We start from the raw sequence: 6,235 nt of genomic DNA, 5'->3' as shown, positions 1-6,235 counted from the left end.
TAATCTTCCTCTTTTGGTCAGTTAATTTAAAAAATTGAAAACAACACAACTGCCAAATAACAGAAACTGTTTAGAATGTTCTTGAACACACACCAAAATGTTTTTAACACGCATACGCCATGTGTAAAGTCAACACATGGTTTGTCTGTATTTTGCTTGTCTTTTTGTTTTAACTTCTTATTTTACTTTGGTATCTGCTCTTGATTATGTCTCACCTGTGCCTCAACTTCCTGTCTTTGCCTTCACTAATCATTCTGTGATATGTAGCTCGGTTAGTATACACTTAGTTACTTGTGTTCTTTTTGCTCTGCTTAGATTTTCTATTTTAATTTGTATGATTCTGGATTTTGTTAACAGTCATTAAAGGTTTGTGGGGGTTTTTACTGCCTGAGTTTTCGGCCTACATGTAGGTACTTTTTACAGTTTTTATACAAAGAATGGCACATCTCTTCTACTGATAAAACTGGCTTTAAACATGGTGACACTGACATTTGTATTTTTGCCTTAGAGGAAATATGAGATATAAACAATAAAAACAAACCACATTGTTGATTATTTGGTAAAGTTTCTAGGTATGAATCCTGGTTTTCTGGTATACCCCAGAAACAACGCTAATAAATAGGGGTAATTCTATATCTGGCCCTGTTCCTGGTGCTCTGTGTAATAGACTTCTGCAGGTTGGTATCTTGTCAGTTTTTATTGTCATATTTATTTATATGATTTCTAGTTCAGTTAAATTAATGTGGTGGACACAGTGTTCCCAAGTGATTGGCAACGATAGCAATTCAGCCACAAAATGTCAAGGTCACTGTTAAGTCTAATTGTTGAATGTTGCCATTGTGTTTCTTAAATTTGTACAGTCTTAGTTCAAGCAGTAGGATCAAAGCCATTCCTTTGATCCTGACCACCTCCCCAACCACTCTGTGCTGGGGGAGGTTTTATTGTAGATACATCCTATCTGAAAGATCTGTTTCTTTTGATGTAAGCTTCCTGGGTTTACGACCCTTTGGTCAGCAGGAGGTCACACATATACATAAAATGCTTTGTCTTAGAACCAAGGGGGCGTGGCTTTGTTCTGACGTGTTTTGTGTGAACTGTCTCTCAATAAAAGGTAGCAGGAGGAGGTCAGATCTGGGGGTCATTTTTCGTGGTGGACACAGACGAGGCCTCCCTTGCGCAAATAATCGATCGATCGACTGTCTTGTTTTCTTCATGATGAATAAGTCTCTAGAATTAGCGGGGTTTGTGGAAACACAGACCCAACAGTCACCTTAACCCACAAAAACTTCAAGAACTGACTTGTTGCATCCTGTTATAGCGCCATGCCAGGTTTTCAGAATGCCTGCAAAGGCAGTGTGCATGTGTATGCATATACATAAACAGTTTCTGTAAATTTCTTCCCCCACAATTTACTGCAAGTGGTGTTATTATAGAGTTAAGCATTATGAACCACAGCAGCTCAATCACAAAGTGGCGGAGCACGTGAACATCAAAAAGTGGGGAGCTCTGCTGTACCAACACTCGAAATGTCTTCTGGCATTATCATTAGTATAAAATCTGTGCACCAGGAGCTTAATGGCATGGGCAAAATTTTTATGGCTTTATTTAGTTTTCCCCTCTGGACAGTGAGTCTGGACAAACCAACATGTGTTCCTGTTTGCAATGCAGGGCAATGCAGTTGTGCTGTGGTAAGAGCTGATGCCTTACAGCAAATCATTCTTGTCTTAAACCAAGCATGGACACAAGCATAGGACATATAAATTCAAAGTTAAGTCAGTTTATTGCAGACACATATTGCAATATGTCAAAACTAAATTCGCCACAATTCCAAGAAGAGGTTTTCCTCCAAACTGATTTCTCTTCCACACAGAAATTTCTTGATTCCATTAATCTTTCTTCACAGGATTTCCTGAGGCTGCTGGCATCAGCACCGAGGAGAGAAGGGTAAGTCCAGTCACAAAAATTGGTCACAGAACAGTTGCAACAGACCGCAACTTACCTGTGTAACAATGGGCATTGATTCAGAACTTTCTAGAACACACAAGTAGGGTTAGTACAGAGATAGGTTGAATGTGCAGGTTGTCTAATGGGTTTGTAGAGCGTTCAGGGAGGACAAATGTGCTTTTCATTTTCAAACAAATTCAAATGGGATGTCTTTTTCTAAACTCATTTTCAAAAAGTACACTTGTAGTCAAGACCACCTAAACCAAGACCAAGACAGAACAAGATAAAGTCAAGACGAGACCGAGACAAAAAAGTCTTTCAACTGCAGCCAGATGCTGCTTCGTTTACGGGTGTCAGGCATAGGGATGGGTATCGAAACCCGGTTCTTGTTGAGAACCGGTTCCCACTGTTTCAATTCCTTGGAATTGTTTGGCATTTTTGCAAACGATTCCCTTATTGATTCCAGTCGCCCCGAATGACGTCACCACGTTGCGGAGCGTCATTTACCTGGCAGGAAACACGGCGCCTAAGCGGCTCAAACGCTCAAAAGTTTGGTTATACTTTACGAGAACGGATGACAACAGGGCAACTTGCAATACTTGAAAAGTAGATATTTCATTTAAGGGAGGAAACACTACGAGTATGCAAAAGCATTTGCTCACAAAACACACGATAACCTTAAATGAATGTCATGTTTTTAATTCCACTCCGGACTCGTGAATCTCAACCCAGCAGCAGCGGTAACGTCTGCATGTCCTCTGCCGTTAATGCAGCAGGTAAATAATCAACTAACAGTGCATATTATGTTAGCGCGATCTGCCTTATTACAAAACCTGCCATTACTGTGCATTTAGGTGACCATGGTGAGAGAGACAGAGTCTGGCTGGCTCAGATGCTGGCAGTTCTCGCTGCAGTCTACCGGTAGCATTTCCTTTCAGGCCAAGATAGACGAATGTCACCGAGCAGTGACTAAGTTTGTGGTAAAAGGCTTGCACCCATTTGCCAGAGCAGATGCCCCCGATTTTCAGTAAGTGAATGTGTTTAATTGTAGGCAGGGACATTACTGGATATTCTTGTGTTAATTGCTACAGAATAATTTATGTTATACTTTGTTATTGCTACAGAAGAATATTTATTTTATTATTTTACATTTACAACTTTTGTTTCCTGGGGACCCTGTGACACCCCATCGAAGAGCCGTAGGCTGTGGATCTCTTAAGATCTCACTGTTGGGTTTGTAAGGCCATGTTACTCCTAAATGTCTGTCTTGTTCAAAGAGAAGATATAAAACAAAGTTCTAAGCTAATCAACCTTAGTGTTCTCCTTTTTTAAAAATAAGAATCGATAAGAGAATCGATAAAGAATCGAATCGTTAAACAGAATCGAAAATGGAATCGGAATCGTGAGAATCTTATCAATACCCATCCCTAGTCAGGCATATTTATATGTTTTTGCGATGCACTCACACAGCCCTCCTCATCGCTGTGTACTGTCTCACTCACTTACTGAGAGGACAGACGCATGCTCCACTTAACTGTCGCATCTCTCACCCTCTCTGTTTTTCACATAATGATATTATCCTATATCCTTGCATGTGATTGGCCACAATATGGAGGAATTGGAGCATAGCTGAGCCACTATGTGAGAGCTGAGCAGCAGCTGATTCACTACAAAGCACTCTCTAAGCACGGCTCTTAGAGCTTTTGCTTTTGCTCATGACACATTATCGAACGTTACGTTGTGTGACATGGATACTGTTGACTTCAAATCTCCCAACCACTATGTCGATCGGAGACAGCAAGACCGAGACAGCGAAACCAAGACAAGACCAAGACCAAAGTCCGTCGAGACCAAGATAAGACCAAGACCACGTAAAAGTGGTCTCGAGACCGGAGACATCCAACTCTACTAACCAGGAAGACAAATTCTGACTGCAAAAATTCAAATAAAGATGGGTGCGATGATTGATCTGTGGCTTCGAAATTCATTTTTCACAGTGTGATGTGGATTTTGAAATCACTGGTGTGAAGAGTGCATACTGGTATCATTTCATTTTTAGACCAGCATATAGCAGTCATCTTTCATGTGATAAGGATAACAAATGGTGCTGCATGGTAGGCTATGCAAAAGGAAATATGCTAGGTCATAAATGTAAAAAGTGCATAGTGAATACCTCTCCCTTTAAGGCTTTAAATACCTGCATACTGCCCACCTGTAGCACTGCAACAAAAAATGATGCTTTTAGTGATTGTGGCTGCTGCTGCTGAAACCCCTAGAAGATGCAGCACAGATCAGATGTTTGATCATCTGAATTGAAATAAAATTTTGGTGGAAAAATGTTTACTTTCACGCCATCATTCTTCTATGACTAGGTAATAGCATTTATAATGTAAAAAGTAAAAATACGAGATACACACAAATTTAATTCATATACATTCACAATTACAGAGAATGAGAGCCAGTTGAAGGACCAGAATGACACTAATGTCACGGTCCTGGGTCTCCTGACCCAGCGTTTTTAGTTCTTTGTGTGATGTTTGTATTATTGTACTTGTGTGAGTTATTCTATGGTTTCTAGTTTCGATCCCTTGCCCTTCATGTTGCTCTGTGTCCCCTCTGTTCTGTGTAAGTCTGTGTCTGCATATTTGAGTTCCCCTCTGTGTCTCTCGGTTCTTAGAGTCCTCTGCCTTATAGGTTATGTCTCTGTGTTTCTTAGTTGCTGTCTCCACTGTCAAGTTCGCGTCTCTGTGTGATCCTTCCTGTTTTACTTTGAAGGTCCGTTTCTTATGTGAATGTGTCCTGCTTTGCTTGTCTCATCAGTCCTGATTTCTCCCAGCTGTGCCCTCCTTCTGTGTCTCATTCCCCTCGTTACTCCCCAGTGTATTTAAACCCTGTGTTTCTCTGAGTCAGTGTCGCGTCGTCCCTCATGCTGTGTGTGGATCTCCCTGTGTCTTGCTGTGAGTTCTTAGTTTGTGGTTTCCCAGTTTAGTTTAGTTTGTATGTTTGTTCTTCCGGCAAATAAAGCTGTGTTTTGAGTTCATTCCCTCGAGTCTGTGAGTCCTGCATTTTGGGTCCAACTCCCGCCTGCCGCACAGCGATTCATGACAACTAAATTTTGTCCACCTAACTCAAATACCTCAGAAAAGTCAAAACCATTCTTCCAGCTCATTGACTGAGGATAAAGTGTATCGTAAAATCAATGTCAATTCATACAGTTGTTTTACTGAGTGTTTCTATAACAATTAACAGCTGACATGACAGACAATCTTTAAAGAGCTTTAAAAAGCTGTCTCACAGGTCTCCTAAACTGCAATAAAGAAAGAAAATAAATAATGCAAATAGAACGTCTCAACAATTAAAGTTGAACAGTTAAACCGGTTGGTTTTCCACATAATAAGATGATTTTGATAATCAGCTGTGCTGAAATCAGACAGATCTCAGCACAGCTGCTATTTTTACTTCACTGCTTATTTGTCCCCTTTAAATGTGCGCTGTGAGCAGAGACCAAACAGTGACTTCTGCTTCACACTACTGCAGATTCCTGTGACATCATGTAGCATCTGAAGGAGATGCTTCAGAAAGAAATAACGTTACCATTTATTACATCATAAAGTAATGTGAAAAGGAAAGTTTTTAACAGCCTCTTTCTACACTTTCTGGAAGTCTTCACCTCTTGCCACTCCATCCTGGCTGAAGAACTATAAATTTCTTAGTCATCTAACTATTTACTAACAGGTGACAATGACGAGTGGTAGATGAATTTTATAGAACTATTGCTTTAGCAAAAGAATCAGTAACATATCACCTCACTACACATAAAACTATATTATGGGCAAATTTGACATAAAGTATAAAAATAAAGTATTTAAAGAAACATGTTTCTCATCTGTGCTGGATCATTATTACTGCTCCAGATGATTGAGACTGTGCTCATTTTATATTACTTTTAGTTTAATCTGCAGTAATTAATCATATTCTATAAAATCATATGTTTATAATAGCTGTCCTGTGACGACTATGGCAGCTTTTAATCAGAGACACACTGTGTTTTAAATATATTTATGAATAAAAAAATTACAATTAAATTAACAGACTTGAGTACTGTGCAACATGGTTATCTGTATACATCTACAGGGAGATTAAAAATGAATGAAAAGTGAAGCTGGTGTCTTATTAAAATAGCTGGTTTCACTTTCCACATTTAGTTAACCACATTTTTCTCACAGATGCTAATCTGAAAGTCACGGTGGAGTTGTTTCGTTAAACTGGACAAGGCTGGAGTTCCCCTCTC

The sequence above is a fragment of the Mchenga conophoros genome, linkage group LG13 (genome assembly GCF_057382185.1).
Source record: "Mchenga conophoros isolate Kocher_MC1m ecotype Shallow Benthic linkage group LG13, M_conophoros_male_GT1.1, whole genome shotgun sequence".
NCBI classification, from domain to species: Eukaryota; Metazoa; Chordata; class Actinopteri; order Cichliformes; family Cichlidae; genus Mchenga; species Mchenga conophoros.
This window is presented reverse-complemented; position numbering follows the sequence as displayed.